This window comes from Manacus vitellinus, unplaced genomic scaffold (genome assembly GCF_001715985.3).
Source record: "Manacus vitellinus isolate BGI_N305 unplaced genomic scaffold, ASM171598v3 scaffold_20_pilon, whole genome shotgun sequence".
NCBI classification, from domain to species: domain Eukaryota; kingdom Metazoa; phylum Chordata; class Aves; order Passeriformes; family Pipridae; genus Manacus; species Manacus vitellinus.
Window position 1 is genome coordinate 6627696 of NW_021939471.1, and position 18413 is coordinate 6646108.

Here is an 18413-nt window from a genome sequence, read left to right on the forward strand (position 1 = left end):
TCTGGGGATTTTTGGTGTGTACATTGAAACTTAACAAAAGCTAAAGGCCTACTATTCTGTTCTGAAAAGTTTTTCTTGTTATAATTTCAAACTCACTGGGGTTTTTTTGAAATCTTATTAATTCCTGTTTTCCTTTATGAGAGGCTATTGTAGAATGGTTGTAGACAACACAGTTGAAATACATGCTTGCAAATAGTTTTGGTTTTTAAGATGGACAGATATTTTTCAATAAGGGGAAAGTTTTGTACATGGTTTGTCAGGTCTTAGGTTGTGAACAATAAGCATCCTTTGGAACTCCCCCAACTTGTCTTTCCACTCTGTAGGAAAATCCTAAATGCTGGGGATCTTAAAAACGTATTTCAATATTCTTTAAAGCATTCGTGAATTACCTGTAGTGAGAGTAAATTATCTTTTAACTTGACACATCATTCCATGAAGTGTTTTCAGTTACAGCAATGAGGCTGGCATGCTTAAATCTTTTAAAAAAAAAAAAAAAACTTGAATTATAGGTTTATCTAAGAAACTTCTCTTAGAGAAGTTAGAGTAATTTTTAAGTCTTTAAACAATAATAACTCAAAATCCTGCTCTAAGAAGTGAAGAAATGTTGTGGGGGAAACCTGACTATGCATTTACGTCCCTCTTTCTGTTAGAACTGTATTCTAGTGTCAGTCTTTAATTATGATGATAACCATATAATCAATGAAAATCACATCACAGTATTACAGGGTAAATACAAGTTGAGTTGCAGCTGAATGCAGAAAATGATGGCAGGAAATCAAGAATCAGAAAATTAAAGTCCAACAATGCACCAGAGAACTTGGTTTGTAAATGGCCTGTGAACAATCCAGCTGTTACATTGTTATTGCAATTATCAGATTGGGAACAGCAGTTGTTGTGTGGCATTATTAGCCTGCAGTACAGTCCCACCTAGGTATGCCTTTCTGGAAACTGGTACTGCAGCTCTGCTGGTGAGCTTTTTGGGCTTGCCTATAGAGAGCTGGGCACAGAGCTATGCAGACAGACTTCATTCTGAGTAATTTTGATTTAACAAGTCATGAAGGAGCTCATGTTCTGCCTAGCGTCCTCCTTCCCCAATTTCTAGGCATTTAGTTTCAGGTTCAAATCCAAAATGCTGCATTCTTTTTATTTTAATATATGGGGGTAAATAGGTACCTCAGACTTACATCTGTAACAGCTGTTGAAGAGTTTAGCTAAAAATTTGCAAGCTTTATAGAAAACAGGGTGAATTAGGAAGCACTGAGGAGTGAATCAGGAAACCCTGAGGAGTGAAGGTTGCACTGAAGTGCAAAGTTGAGTTGTGCCACTGTGCCAAAAACTGTGCACTTCTCCATGAGAAGAGATGGAGCAGTAGCTTTGGGATTGTCAGCCAGGCTGAGGAGAACTGAGTTGCAGTCCCTTCTTTGAGATATGCAGTACAACTTAAAATAAAACACACAGAATCCTCAAAGTAGGGAGTTGAAGTCAGGACTCCCCTCCTTTTTGAAGTAACTGTCTTACAAGAAGAGAAGCATATGTGTTCCTTTGAAAAACATTCATATTCATTATATAGCTGATGATGATAAAGTGGCTCAAGTAACACTGATTTTGTGCCCTCTCTCAGACATGCAACCATCCATGAAACTGCCCTTTATTTAAATTTGTGCATCACTCACAAGACAGGAAAATGAGCTGGTTGCATATTACTGGAGAGAAACTATACCAGTATAAAAAAAAATAATTCAACTGTGAAAAAGGCATCTTCTCCGAGACCTGTTAACTAGCATTTCTGAAAATCCTAGTATATCCATGTGTAAGTGGTAGTATTAAACCTAGATATGTAGTGAAAATGCTTTCACATAGCAAAAGGCAAAGCAAATCTTCTACATCAGGAAGGTCTAGTTCTTAGCTTCAGTGTTACTGTTTATATTAGAGTCTTTATTGGTTAACTGATTATATGATTCTATAGATCTTATTGAATGGCACTTAAATGAAGGACTTCCTATAACTTCATTTTGTCTGTGTGAATGCACACATCTCAATTCCTTACTTCTGAAAGTCAGCACCTATCGCTTATTTTAGGCATTGCTTAAAAAAAGCCATAATCCCAGGATGCATAATAAAATAGTTCCCTCCCTCAAGCTTTTTCAAATGCCATCATTCATCTGTTCATTTTCCAAGTGACTATTTCCCAAAGAACTAAAGCCCTCAGCTTGCTGTATCTTTTTTGTAAATGCCCAAAGAAAGCTTTGTCTTGGCTATTTGCCCATTTCCTGCAATCTGCTCAAGTAAGCAGCTACAACTGCTTAGTTCCTTTAATGTGTCTCATTGTAGACTTATGAGTATTTCCAACCAAAAATCCATTCTATTCTCTCTGCATACTTTAAACCCAATTTTTTAAACAGAAAAATTTCTAAAGCCTTGATATTTACAATGAATAAAACACACAATATTTTTTTAAAGGGTGTAAGAAGTCCTGGGTCATTTGGCTGAATACTGGTGATAAATTTTCATCATTTCAATTAACAGTAATAAAAGTGGTTGAATGAATTAGCAAAAGTAGACAGTATTATCTGACCATGCAAAGTGGTTATGGTCAGATATGGTACAAGTAGGAAAGAAGGATAACTTTTTCAGTTATTTGTTCAGGGGGTATGTGCATGATGAACACTTTGCATGTCAAGAAAGCTGAAGGGGGGAATGTTATAAAAATTAAAAAAGCAATTAACGGTAAGATTAAATATGAAGAAAGTGCCTAAATGAAGAGTAAAATTAATCCAAACATCTTACATATTAAGGAAATAGCGATAAAGTTTGATAAAGCAAGTCAGCAATGACTGTGTCAGGTCACTGTGAGAATAGGGAGTCACAGGTCTCCTGAATCCCATTCTAATTTCTCTACATGGCAAAACCTGGTTTTTCTACTCTTATCTGGGAAAGTAGCATGCTACATAATAAAATACAAAGGCATCCTCAAAGCATGGTAAACAAATGTATAGACTGACTAAGGACAGTGGTTGCTTGAAGTTCAGCAGATTTCACTATCACCTTACCACTCCAGGTTTTGTTGCCTTTTTTGCATCCAAATCCAATCCAAGCCATGATTTGCCATTCAGAATCCACAAACTAGCAATGATCTACTACTGCACACCATTCATGTATGTAAGAACATACCATGTGAAAAGACAGCACTTTCTTTTTGCAGAATCAATATTTTCAGTGAGTTAATCAGCTCATGAATGCAAGCAAACAGGACTGTTAACATACCGAGCTGTCAGATACCAACGTCCATCCATCCTTCAGTCGTGTAAAATCCTTACGAGTATTTGTGGAGCCTGGAAAATCTTCTAGTGGACAAATTTCATCCCATGATTCTGGAGGAAGCAAGGTACATGGATTAGGAAACAGATTGTCCAAACCTATGCCTCAAGTCAACAGAAATTTTCATTCATTCTCATTAAAGCAAAGTTGAAAATACTGCTCTCAGGACTAAATAAATAAAATCTAATGGGTTTAGTACATTATAAAGTAAATCAAAACATTTATCTGAATTCTTGCATTAGTTCAGAAAGCTTCTAAACAACTACTAAAAGCTTATTTCTAAAGTATTCAACGTCTGTTTTTTAGTTAAACACGAATTTAAGGAATCAAAAAACCTAATACACGAGCCAATTTAAAGAGTCATCTGCGTTCCTGACTTGGGAAATGAACAGTTTTAACCAATGAGATTTTTAGGCCAATTCTTGAAATCCAAAAATGTTGAAGGAAAAAAACTGGATGTATTTCAGGGAACCAAGCATTTTTAAACGTGTTCCTATAATGCATGTCTAAATATGAAAAAGAAATATCAGCTTATTAAATGTCTCATTCTTCTCTATAAGTTTCTTTATTGGCTTGAATTTTTTAATCAGGTCCCTGGGAACGGGAGAACAGTGTCCCATGATTATTACTGTCAACTCTTGAAATAAATGTATTCTCTAATATAAAAATTTCAAAAGTTTCTAAAACTTTAAATCTTTCCATATTACACCAAAAGGAACAACTCTAAGCAGCTGTAAGTACTGTTTTGGTTTAAATGATGTTTAATGAAAAAAATGTTTAGAAAAATTGTTATCATCTAGCTCAGTTTTGCCATAACTGTTAGTTAGGTATTTATTTTATTCTACAGAATCTTTTTCTATGCTTATAATTGCTTATTAAAATTAAAATAAAACAAAGAAAAATTAGACATAAGTACTGTAGTTATATGTAAACTAATTTTTCTATTCTTATCCTGCATGTTCCTATTATTGACAGTTTGTATATTTCATTTGATATATGTCATATCAAACTGCAAATTATTTTTAATTACTGACCAATCTTACATGTTTCAGGAGATTCACTGTTAGACAAAAAGAGAAGAGCAGCTTGTCCTTCTCAAAGAGGGAACGACCGACATTGACATAAAGCAAGTAGACAAAATGATCCTTGAGAATCTTCAGCCTACAGGTGTCAGAAAAAAAACAACCTTCCATTAATATCACTTTAAAGAGTGTGCACTCTGGAGACCTATTACGAATCATTTAGATCTTCTTTTTTCTAATAAACTCTCTGGTCAGTTACCCCAAAGCAATCATTAAATGCATGTACCATTTTGTGAGCAAAATAATGTAAAATAAGCCATTTAAGTGCAGTTACATCTCAGTAGTGCATGACTTTCAGAGGAAGTGAGGGTTCCCTCTTGAGAGGGACAGAAAAGAGCAGCAATTTTAAAATTTGTTATGAATACCAAGGCCAAAATCAAGAGTCCATCTCCAAAGGTTACCTGAAATATGTTTCCCACTCTACAGAGTATTTTTCTTAATACACTATAATACAAATATATTCAAAGCAAGAGGCCATTAAGTTTGAATACCTTGAATACCTCAGTAAAAATAAGGAAAAGTGTAAGAATTTGCACAACTACTTCAAATACTTTTTTCAAGGTAGGAACAAAGATGTGGAGAAGTGCTATGCCTTTTTCCCAGTTACCAAGGTCACCAATCCCTTTGCAGAGAGCTACTCAGAGGACTATTCCTGTATTTCAGGCATGGTGATAATTCTGAAACCTAAATGTTATTTATAATAGCTAAAAAGGGGAAAGCTTTTCACAGAAGATCAAGAACAAGAGCACGTTATGTTGTTTGAACTGTGTCTCCTTCTCAGTCTTGTGTTCAATCTATTTTTTTCTTCCATTCAGCTAACAAGAAACAGATCATTTTTAATATATAAATACTCCTGGTTTTTTATTAGCATGAAGTCCTTTCAAAGTTACTGGTTCTTCATCTGTTAAATGGATATACATACTATTTATGCACAAAATACTGACACAAAAATGACTGTGGGACAAAATGTAAACATTTTTCAGGTTACAGAAGTAACGTGGTTTCCATGAGACAAGAATGATTAAAAGAAAAAAATCTCAGCGCAAAGCCTGTTGTAAAACAAGTCTGACTAGTGAAGATAGCCTAAGACAAACAGTCTTATGTGAATCATTAATTCACAGAGAATTTTCTGTGAGGCTGTGTGGACAAAATTATCAAAATGGGCTTACACCAATCATTCCCTGGGAATACATATTGTTCAGCTGGGATTGAGGTCCTGTATGTTCATATTTCTGCTGACAGAAAGGGTCTGAATCAAAATGAGATTATTTTATTTATTGCTTACTTTAATTTAGGCACATAGGCATACAGGGTTTTTTTGAGATATAAAATAGTAAGATTTAAAGTCAAAGAGCTAAGTTTATAAAACACAGATTGCCCTGTTGGTAAAAGCTATCTCAAAGGTACATTCAAATATGATACCACAATATTAAGATCTGACTTAAATGATTACTAGCAGTATCTTTAATTTAACAGTTATGCTAAACTTGGATTGCCCAGACCTTGCACCTGACCCTAACTATACTACAGATAAAAAAGCTTATGTAGATTTTGCATTTGAGGTGATTATTATGTTAAGTCTGGTAAATATTGTCATAATAAAAGGTGACTAAATAGCATCAGGAGATCCAGACTGGGAAAGATGATAAAATTAATTAATTAATAAATTCCTGACTATATGAAAGAATGACAGTATTGCAAGGTGGAGGATTTGATATAAGAAACGTCAACACTTTTAAGATGATACCGGTTATCCAGCAGTGAAAAAAAAAGTGTTGGCAAGGAATGAGAAATGAACAAATGCCAGAAACTCTTCCCTGGTTTTAGCCAAGGAACCATTTTAAAATTAAAACATTGTTTTAACATTGTTAACATTGTTTTAACAAGTTGCACATTTATTTTCAAAATTCTCACCTTAACAGATGTTTCAGGAAGAGAGTGTGGATTTCCCAGCTTAGTTGTAATATAAAGTGGAATTCAGGAGCACACTCAATAGTGGATTCACCAAGGCAAAGGCTTCCTGACTACTTAAATGTCTGAGTAAAAGTGGCTTTAGGATAGGATCAAGTTCTTCTCCAGTATTTTCCAGTAGCACTTCAAAATAACATAAGAATTAGTAGGACTTTCTTGGCTTTTATACTACTTATTGATTGTTCTTTACAAAACACATGAATAATGTGTATTTACAGTGTGCAAACAATAAAAATATTAAATGAGCAATATCTAGAGATAAGGAGAGTATTCAGGTGATTGAAAAATTAATCAAAGAAATGTACTTTTAATTTCTTTCTGTAATATGATATAAATTTGCAAGAAAGCAACTAAAATGCTATCACTGTTACTGCTGCCAATGGCTTAGAACAGTAGTTTAGGGCTACCATTTCTAAAAAGCAAAATAACAGCAAACTAAATGCCACAGAAATCATTTTGGGTGACTAAGTCTGCTTCAGTTTTCACCATAAGCATATGAGAATGTCAAAATCAAGAAGAAAATAATGGAAAATAAGCAATCCATCTCTACTTGAAGTCCAGTTGGCCTTTGAAAAATAGGTTGAATGTGTTTCATATAGTTTATTTCTCTTTGAGGTACTAAGAGTACTTGCAATAAAGATGCTACAGAGAACATGAGAAGCATTAATGGTCACAGCCTAGCAATCTGGTATTTATACTCTTGAAAAGAAAAAATAACATTATTTTCTAGAAATAATATTATTCCAACCTGAAAACAAAGAAATGGCAATTCTCATAAAGCAATAAAAAGATATAAATTAAACTGAGTATTATAGTGTGCTAAGAAGTATCTTATAACCTGAGGTGAGGGCTTCAATTACTATAGTACTCATTTCATTCAAAAGAAGGGGGAAAAAAATCTGTTTTCCTTAACTATAACATTTGATACTCACCAGTTTCATTTTTTAGCTAATTGTGCCCCCTCCAGGTCCTTCTGTAATTTACAGTTTGAGTCATTAACCCTCCAGGGTTGCCAAACTGAATCAGTTTTCCAGTGTTGTAATAAACTGAGGGTCACTGAGTTTGATTATATGCAAACTATTGGCTTTTTCCATATCCTTTATTCATTTATTCTAAGGATCTATCATCAGAGGGCATTTTCTTGCATTGCTGAAGGGAAAAATACAAACTTTCAAAATTGAAATGTAAGCTCTTCAAAGTATTTCTTAAGGCAATTTATTCCTTTTTGTCATTACAACAAAAGTGTGTCAGTGTGAAATCATAGTGGGCACATATTCGTGTGCCCGTTCCCATGATCCTTGATGAATTTAAGAGGAGGTAGATGAATCCTTAAGTTCTTTGTTTACCAAAACCAATCTTCCTGCTTCAAAGACTGTACTTAGAATAAGAGTTACTTCCTAGAGAGTTTAGTCACATTTAATTTTATAACTTTCAAAATAATAATAATATCACTCTTAAGTTTTGAAACTTTGAACAGCTTTAATACAGTCATGTGCATTAGTGAGCATTTTCAAGTGAAAACAAATGGAATTTTCCACTAATGAAAATGGATATTGTGGAAGAAAGAGGGCACAGATTTAGGAGAGGAAGTTTTGGAAGAGAAATGCACCATGAGTGGCAGTAGCCTGAAATTATACACAGGATACTACAGAGGTTCCTTCTCCTTTATGTATCAGAACCTGTACATGGGAGTGACCTTTCACCACCTGAAGGAGGATGGCTTTCTGCTCCCTTGTAGAATGATTTAGGAAAACAGGTCGTCTGAAAGGGATCCTGTCCATCTTACCCACTATGGAAGAAAGCTTTCATGGGTAAAATGCATGGAGAGATTCAGGAAATACATTTGTAATCTACCAGGACAGCAGGATATCAAAGCAGAAATGAAGTGTGGGCTTTGTAAAGTTACAAGTATTTTGAATAATTTAATACACACAGATAAGGGAAACTGTGGTAACACAGTAGTTCTAGAGAAGCAAACAGAGCATTTGAAACCTGAGTGTCTGTCACATGAGGCAGTAGCATGAGCAGTACTAGAAAGAAAATCTCACAGTAGGTAACAGTGTTCACCAGTGGATCAAAAGTGTACTGAAAGAATTGCTGGATTTCTAGGTGGTTCAGTCACTTATGAGGACCCAAAGGGAGACCCAAGGGATATATGGCCAGGTAATTTTAAGCATAGGATGATACAAGGCAATGCAGCAATTGCAAACTGTAAACTGAACATATTAAACTTATGTGTTAAGCAGAGTCTAAACCAGACTATATTTATTTAATTTTTCATAATAATTTTGCTTGTTCTTATTTTAAAACAGGAATTTAACATTTGAAAAGACCTCAGCTAAAACCTGCAGTATTTCTTTCCCCAATTACTTCCAAGTGTCAGTCACATATTATTTTCAGCATATTCCACTTCAGACATACTGTGTAAGAGACACAAAATACTTTAGACTGAATAATTATAGTTCTCTAACAACAGCCAAATGCACACAGCTTTCATCTCTATAAAATCCTTCTTCATTGATGGCATTGCATAAGCAGTCCCTATGTATGTTTGCAAATTATCCTTGGATTGCTCACTAATTCTGCTTTTTAGAAAATTTGTTGTTACAAAAAGCTTGAGTTGCATTCTGTATGGTTCCTATGGTCCTAATATCTAGCCTTAAACTCATAACTACAGGCATAATATGCATCATCAATTTGAGGTAGATTCTATCTCACCTTTCAAAATTAAGAGCTTTCATTATTTAGTTTTAAAATGCTAATCATCCTTCCATTAGTTCAAAAAGAATTTTGATCAAAGCTTTATAAAAGTTAAATGGTAGGATGTACTGTAGAAGTGTTGAATTCATTAACACTTGTTGACTGTTTAGCCAGAGTGATTGAATTGTTAATACAGTAATTACTTGAAAACAGTTACATATACAATCATAATCCCAGCATATATCCTCTAACTTCAATAAGCCATTTTGCTTTCTGAAGTACAGTCAATGCTAATTTTGAATGCCAGATGAACATACAGTGAGGTTCTTTAGCTAGGGCCTTATTTTTGTCTTACCTGTTTAATTTTTGTCACCTATCCGGTTGCCAGAGCTGAAGTGTTATCCACGCATCTCTACTTCCAAATGTGAACCTGTAATATACAATTTTGGTTATGTGTGAAACCTACCATTCACCCTACAATAAAAGAGGTATTCAGTCACAGCGCTATCCAAGGTCAGACTCCTCAAACAGTGAGGAGAATTTTCCTGTAAACAGTAGTGAAAATTAAAGATTTCTATTGGTAAGTTTGTGCAGTAGGATACTGTAGCATATGCAGCAGCATACTGTAAAATGATTCATAAATGGTAGGTACATCTTATCATAGACTTGATGCCCATTAACCTAGTTATGGAAAACAATTATAAGAATAAATTATGCAAGAAATAGAATGAACAGATGTGAAGGACATGGGTAGCCATCACAAGAGTTAAAGCAGTTAAAGCAACACTGTTCCATGCTCAGTTCTGCCTCAGCTGTGCTAAGAACAAAAGCTACAAGTCAGTAGCAGTACATTGGCAAGCACGCTGGACAGAACTGAGAGGTTCTTTGTTCACGGTCATAACAAACACAAGTCTAAATAAAAATCTTAACTGCTTCTGCGTGGCCACAAAGCTTAGCATTTTAAAACTAAATATTGACAGGACTTACTTTTGAAATGTGAGAGAGAATCTTCCTCAAGCCTCCAGGTTGGCATCCAACAAAGCTGTCGGTGCCATCTCAGTCATCAGTAGGCGTATTAAGGTAAGGCTAATTGCAGCTGAGCTGTGGGTATTTCTAGATGATAGAACATTAAGATGGTCAGTTCCCATGCTGTACACTGTCAGACAAATCACTGATGTTTGCACTGATTGTGACATGGATATATAGCAACACATTTCTGAAATCAGAGGTTATTGCAGGAAAGGACTACCTCACTTTTTCCTGTTGATGCAGTTTACAAGTACATAGAATACAATGCAAGAAAAAGAGGAAAAAACTGGCAAGAGCATATGGTTGGGATCATCCTCTGTAAGAAAGGAGACTAGAAATTCTCTCCATTCTAGCTTTTAGCACCTCCCCTAAGCCTTACTCATACACATGGGTATTTTGTTGTTGTTTTGTTACTGTGCCCTAGTAAATGATGATTCAGCTAATCAGTGTACAAACCAACACTTCCAACATGTCAGGGCTTTGCACACTTAATATGTTACAAGCCAGAATGTTTAAACCTCATACGAGGTGGCAACATAAACTGGAAGACTATTTAAAGAGAAGTAATCAAGACATTATCTGTAGATACTTCATGGTAGCAGCTGATGTCAGCATATTTCTTTAAAAGCCTTTAGATTTGAAAGGAGAATTATTTCCATATCTACTGATTGCACATCAAGAATAGCGTTAAGAATTCTATTCCTGAAGCATTTTAAGATGTCTTAACTTGAATCCAGGATGCAGCACGTTTGTTAAAACAAAACAAAACCAAACCAAAAAGCACAAAAAAAAAATAGGGGAGTGGGGGGGCAGGGGACAGGGGAAAGTATCATTTTAGGAATCCATAGGAGTTAGAAAGGAGGGAGTGAATTCACAGATAAAAAAACTTTACATTAAAAATTTAAAAGTATTATTAGTATTCCTTATAGATTTAAACATTACAGTAATTTAATAATGTTGGTCATTAAACTGGATATACAGTAGAAAACTGTCTATAAAAAAATTACTTACTGGGGGTTTGTTTTCTTGTTTGTTTTTACTTATGAGACAATGATGCCATTATCAATAGAAACATGTCAGAAGGTAGTCCAGCAGTATTCCAAGCTCTGATTCTCCCAGGTTATTTGTTCAGGAAAAATCATCAGAACAAGGAATGTCTTTTGTTTTACACAGCAATACTCACTCTCTATTTTGCATCTAAATAAGAAGAAAACAAATATTAAATGAAGTTCTGTCTGTTCACAAAACATTCAAACTAATTAAAATGTATTTTTCAACCCATTTCCCATAACAGTTGCTATATACAAGATCACAATCTTCAAATGAAAAGAAACTCATTCTTCTGTATTAAATCTCTAAACATGCCTTTGTATATGATTTCCATATTTGAAATATAAGTTTATTTATTCAGAGCCTTGGCATGATTTTATTTACCCTTTCAGCAGGAGTCTTCTATGCTATGAAATCAGTGTAGGACAAATGCATATGTTCTATTGGAAAAAAATGGCTTCATTATTTAACCCTCAGGACACACATAATTTGCACTTGTCAGGACTTGACTAAATTTAACAACTTAACAAACATTTCAATAGCTTTTCGTAATGCTCTTTATCATCTAACTCACTACAGTTGTGTAGACTGTAGGTTTTGTATGATGTGTAATAATAATGAAGACACACACCTTGAAATATGTAAATCAAGAAGCATATTTCACTAGGAAGAATGCTTCCAAAGAAGGAGAATTTATGGAAATAGCATATTGATATGAAAGGCACAATCTTGTATGAAAGCTATGTACAAGGTCAGAGAAATATGCTGTAGTATTCTAAACTAAAATTTAGCTGTCAAAGCCTTACAGCAAAAAAAAAAAGAGACAAAAATGCAACATTAAAGGAAACATCAAAGGTCTAGAGACATCGACAGAGGGGGTGAATGAAGGATTCATCAGTTTGCATAAACAAAGTTGATACTCCAAAAGCTATTGTAACTTTTTCCTCTTAGGAAAACTGCAGGGGAAAAGAAAATATAGCAGCAGATGAAACGAAGAACTGCACGAAAGTGTTTATGCTATCCAACAATGTCTGGTGGAGATATCTATGTAGTATGTGCATGCCCAATCACGAGAGTAAGGAAAAGCAACCAGGAATCCATACCTAGCGTTGCACAGAGAAAGAAACTACACAGTCAGAGAGAATGAAAGTGCACTAAACTTTTCAGGTGAAACCACTATGCATCCATTTTTTGTGAGGAGTCATGTGGATGTCTCTGCCCTTTATGAATATCATTTGCATCTGTAGCTACACTTGCCCAGAATACAGTTCAGCTCCCCTTAAGATGTTTCACCAGAAGTATTCCTGCCTACCCAGGCACAATGTTATACACAATTCAGGTTGTGACCATAAAAGAGAACACTGAAAATTTTTTACTTTGGAATTCTATTTGGAACTGCAGACTATTTATCTACCCTATAAATAATCTTGCCATAAACTCTCAGTCTGTAAAGTTTTAAAATAATAACATCCCAACATGGATATTTTCAAGAAAATAATTGTTTGAAAGAACAGTACAAAATAAAGAAAAATGGCCAAAGTACACTGAAGGAAAAGGGGAAATATGAACAATATCTAAATTCTGTGTTCAAATGACAGACATTTACTTTTTTTCTCTCTTAATTTCTAGCAATTTTTGATAACCTGTACCTGATTTTCAAAATAAATGGACATTAATTTCTTCAGCTGCACTCAGTGGCAGGTTTTGATGTTCAAAAACACTCAAAGTCAGGGTAATTTTGACATCCAGAATTTCCAACATATCAAACCATCTGCCATGTAAAAATCTTCTTGTGTTCTGAATTTCTGTTTATTTCACTAAGAGTTACAGGCACAAATCATAGAAAGGCTTGGGTTAGAAGGGACCTTAAAGATCATCTGGTTCCAATCCCTCTGCCATGGGCAGGGACACCTTCCACCAGACCAGGTTGCTCAGAGCCACATCCAGCCTGACCTTGAACACTTCCAGGGATGGGGCAATAACAGCATCTGCTTTATTGAGCTTCTGCTGTTATTGAACTACTGTTGCTTTAAGGAAGAAAAGTTCCAGTTATGAATTCTGTGCAAGCATAATTTAAAAATATAAAATTTATATTAGAAGAAAAATTAATTAAATTTTTTTTTTTTTTTAAAGAGGGACAAAAATCACTGTACGTATCACTTGTCTGTAGCTGGATGTAAAAGCTCCTAGGTAAGGTTCAATTCCTGATGAAATAAGTGTATGTCCAGTCAAATTGATGTACTACCTTCCCAGCTCCAAAGCAGTCTCATGCCAGTGAATTTTCTCATCCCCAAGGCCACCAATCAATTGTTCTGTTCATTGTAGTTTTTTGCTGCATAAGTCAACCTCAGAATGGAAAAAAACTCTGATTATATACATGATCACTTTGGAGACGTTTTACAAATAATAAAAGCATTCAAAGATTATTTTCCTGTGTTTTTCTTAAGTAATTTCACCAAATAAAAAGAAAACACCTTTTATTACAATGGAAACATTTAAAGAACAAAAACTATTATCAGGACCAGCGCAGCAAAGTCTATTCAGTTACAGTGTCATGCAAATAAAGGAAGAAAACTGTGCAATAATTAAAGGAAATAAAAACATGCAATTCAAAATAGCTCTGTATACAATACAGAAAATATTAACAGCCAAGGAAATTATCTACATGTTATAAGAGAAACAAAAACATATGGAAAAAAACCCAAAAACATTGTCTCATAAAAGTAGTTACATTCTTTTCTGCAAAAAAACCCTTGTGAATCCATAACTGACATTTATGTCGTCAGTTTTTAAACAAGCCATCTTTCCAGTTAGGTTTATAATCTAACAAAAAAATATATTTTAACAGGAATTTAATCTATCTCTGTTAGAATTCTTTACTCTCTAGTACAGACCCATTTCAGACGTGGGATAGGAGGAAAATGATGACAACTTTTGCTGTGGTTACAATCCTCTCTTCTCGTAACCACAGCAGCCAATTTACACCACAGTAACAAACTGCCTGTGTAGTTTATCCCTCCCCTCTACTTCCAAACTATATCAGAATGCAGAAGAAACACACAAAGAGCTGACTAACTACAGACAAGGCTTAAGACTCCATTTCAAATTCCAATTCTATTTATTTAAAGAAAGCTGATGTACTGCAAATCTTAGAAAAAAAAAAAAAGAAAAGAAAAGAATAAAATCTTCTTCCAAATGTTGCCAATTTTTGCACACATAAGCAGCTAATTACCAGTCAGGAACAGGGCTTACCAGAAACAGTCTCAAAATTGCATTAGCACAGAAGGTGTAAGTATACTTTAAAAACTTTTAATGTGCTAACTTGCAGGTTAATAGATGAATCCAAACATTTAGTAAAATCACTGAAAATTTATCTCTTCACAAGAAAGCAGATATGAGTGAGGATGTAGGAGAGGGGTATCAGTTGGTAAATTAATAACATATACATTTTCTATTACTCTAAAGCATTTATTTTTCATGTTTTGCCCACTTATAAGTTTAGGACCATTACACCAAAATAAAACGATGGTTATCTAAAAGTAGGACTTGTTCCACATATTGCCAGTTAAAAGGGAAAATACTATTTGACAGAGAAACAAATTTTAAATCATTTTTCTGGATATCAATAGAACAATAGTTCACCTTTTGCATCATATACCTGATTTCCAAGTCAGCCTTCTCTTTTCTTCTTGGATTCCCATGTCTGGTGGAGTACAGCAACTTATCTTGAACCTCCCTCAGGTCTGCTTCTTTCTTTCTCAGACCAGTAGCAATCTTTAATTTTCCTTCATCTTGATTCAACTTCAGCTTTTTGGATGCAACATTTTTGTCACTCTAGATATAAAGTCAAAGAATAAATTAAATATCTGAAAGGTAGATCCTTCACTCCACGGTTATTATTTTAGAAAAAAAAAAACACCAAAGAAAGATAAAGGGAAACCTCAGCAACTCAGTAGCTCATGCAATATTCTGTTTCATAACTTGTTATCTGAAGACAATTGGTTTTTACCTTATCACTTGTTTCTGTGTTGATATTGACTGATTTATGCAGTCTTTACAATTTTTTACTGTAATAGCAAGTAATGATTCAAAGCAAAGAAGGGTTATGCTTCCACACTGTGTCCAGGTTGATCATAGTTTATAATCCATTATGGATTTGTGCCATAAGAAACACACAGATAATAATATATATAAAGTAACACTTACAGACACTGTACACACACATTCAGCTGACTGTGTACATAAAATAAAAGAAAAAATTAGCAGCTTTTTACATCCAAGGATCTATTTTCCACTTTTGAGGATTTCACGCTTTTGTACAGATATTTGAGTGAGGAGAATATTGGAAGTAACATGCAACTGAAAACAGATTGTTCATCTTTCCAAAAACAAGCATGAAAATAAGCTGGAATGTCCCTATGCCCAACTGAAACAGAATTTGACAAGTATTAGCCTCATCATTCATGAATCCCCTCTCATGTTGGTGTGAGTTGCAGATCTCCTTTAAAGTCCACCGTTTAAAATAATTCTCTAACAGTTGGTACTTGTAATGTTAACAATTTTCCTCAAATTGAGAAGTCTAACAAGTATGCATTTACTAATCTTTCAGCTGAGTAACAAAATGTCCTCTCAAATGAAGGCATTCACTGCCTGCCATGATTCAACTTTCAAATGGCACACTGACCTTGGTAGCCCAGTACTGATTTACTGCTGAATGTGAGCTCCAGATGTTTCACATTAGGAAACACCATAAAAAGTAAGCACACTTTTTCAGTGCATCAAATACAATGCATAACAAAAAGTACCTTTGGGCTTGATATGACTACCAGAAGCTTCCAAAGACATTTAAATAATGTCCCAATTTTGTGCAACACTCCGAAAAGAAATTAACTTCATTTGCTAACTGAACAGATTGTTGCTTCCATGCCTTCTTAGAAAAATTCAGAACTGAGAATCAGCCTCTGCACCTTAACATCAGGTATCTTTTATGAATTAATCTTTGTTACTGCTTGTTTGCACAAGTACACCACTAGTAAGAAGTAATTTCATCTCTGTTTTGGTGTTAAATTACACTTATAGAGTGATCCCTTTAATCAAATGTACTTTAACTATTTTTTTAATACATACTTATTTGTCATAAAACTCCATGGCTATGACCCATTTGAAAAAAAATCCACACCCACCCTCAACACCATTTCCCAAGTTCTAAGAGGCCCAATGCTGTTAGAAACAACTGCATGGCAGACTTATGATTGCTCTGAGGCACTTGTTTCAATACAACACAAATTAAAAAAAATAAATTGCAAATTAATAGATAGTAAAGTATCAAACAAAAAGACCAGGTTTTAAACTGTTAATTAAAAAAGATCCTACTAACCATATTGCTGAGTAAAACTGTCTTGTCTAGCTATTTAGAAAGTTAATGGACTTTCTAAAAGATAAACAGAAGCAATAGTGACCAATAGCTGTAGTTATGGTCTAACTGATTACTCTGGTAACGTATGAGCCCTATATATAATTATTTTTTTTTAAATTTCATGTGCAATGTCTTTTGTATTAAGGGAAATCTTGTCCTGATAACTGTAAAATATTGTATCCCACCACTATCCAGTAAAAACATTGTTATTTTTCCAATAAATATAATGCACAAATAAAATACTATTGACAGGAAATCAGATTAAAATCTCTAACTGAAAATTGTCATCCCTATAACATTCTTAATCCTGCAGAATCACGAAGCCAAAATACAGTCTTTGAGTGAACAAATTCTGTCTGTAACACTCCCTGAAAATTCAGCAAATGTGCTGAGACTCAGCAGTGATGAAAAAAAGTAATTTTAATTAAAAACTGTTTATGTCTGGCTACCAGCCATTCTAGTTAGCAATCCATGAAATGATTGTTACAGGTATTCTCTTATCAGCAGAAATTCTCACAGTGGCGTAACCATTCTCTGCGTGAGCAAGGAAGCAGAAATTGAAAAACTGAACAGAAATTACCTTCTAATAGGATTGAGAGGTATCACTTAACTCCCAGTAGCACCTGAGCTGACTTAACCATTCAAAGTCACTCTCATCTTTGACTTTTTTGCTTACTGGAGATGCAAGAACATTCCTAGCATGAACATCAAGCACAACAAGTGCTCCTGCAGTCACTCGATTCTGCTTAGACAGCTTTCCTTGCACCAAGGTGGCAATATCCTCAACCTATTATTCTGTTCCAGAAAATCCTCCAGTGCCTGCAAAAATTTTTAAAAGTTAAGAAGTTGAATGTCTGATCTAAGGCATGATTATTTTTTCTTATACTTCTTATTATATTACTTTTATTTCTCTGTATTAAAAAGTTCCATCTCAGTATAATAGTAGTACAGTGTCCTTCATTCACTGGTAGCTCAGTAGGGTTTTGTGTTTGGAATGCTTTTTTCCTACTTTTCCAAAGCCATATGTAAAACATCAATGACACATATCTCCAAACAAAGCAACATAGACTACTTCATTCCTGCAACACAGGAAATAGTCCTTATCTTTTTACATCATTTCATATTAAGAAAAGGAAAATATCACATTGTGTTTTATGGGTCTACTTATATGTGTGCAATATATTTGCAATATATGGTTAAGGGTCACTGTCACAGTAGAAAATCAGCTTTATGTCCCACAACAGTTAGAAACAATAATACACCTACAATTCAAAAAGTTAACAGGAAAATACATTTTTTTATAATTTCTCAGTTTATTGACTTTTGTTTATAGTCTATGTTCAGTTAGCCTAGTTATTTCTTTTCCACAATAATTAATAGTTCCTTTCATGCTAATAAGTTGCTGGTAAACAGGAAAGGCCCAATTAAGGAAAGCACTTGTATCAGGACAGTCCTTAAACATGATGAAGTACCCTACTGAATTGAAATCAAAAAGTGTGAATGAACCTTGGTAATACATTCACACCAAAGCACGTTTCTGTGGAGAAATAGCTTCCATTTGAGTGGAGAAAAACTTATCTAGACCTGCTTTAGCTTTTTCTCCCTGCTAGCCTGCTGTTCCTCTCCAAACACAGTGGCACTGGTAACTCTTAATAGATTATTAAATGCTTTTGAGATCTCTTATCTCAACTAGTTACTTTTCAAATATTAAATTTGAATAATCATCTGCTTAGTAGGAATTCTTTTTATTTATGAGAATAAAGCAGTAAACAGAAAGTTCAAAAGCAGCAAAATGAAACTTGCACCTTTGATTTATGTACAACAGCTATTTGTTGGAAGCAATTAAC

At 34.4% G+C, this 18413-nt stretch overlaps 1 long non-coding RNA gene across 1 annotated transcript; it reads right to left on the reverse strand.

Moving 5' to 3' along the window:
• Positions 1-13395: 13395 nt before the first annotated feature.
• Positions 13396-17352, reverse strand: LOC115307443. Its single transcript, XR_003915774.1, has 3 exons — positions 17147-17352; positions 14809-14984; positions 13396-13496 (listed from the first exon to the last, which is right to left on the reverse strand). It is a non-coding gene; the product is annotated as an uncharacterized LOC115307443 (long non-coding RNA).
• Positions 17353-18413: the final 1061 nt, after the last annotated feature.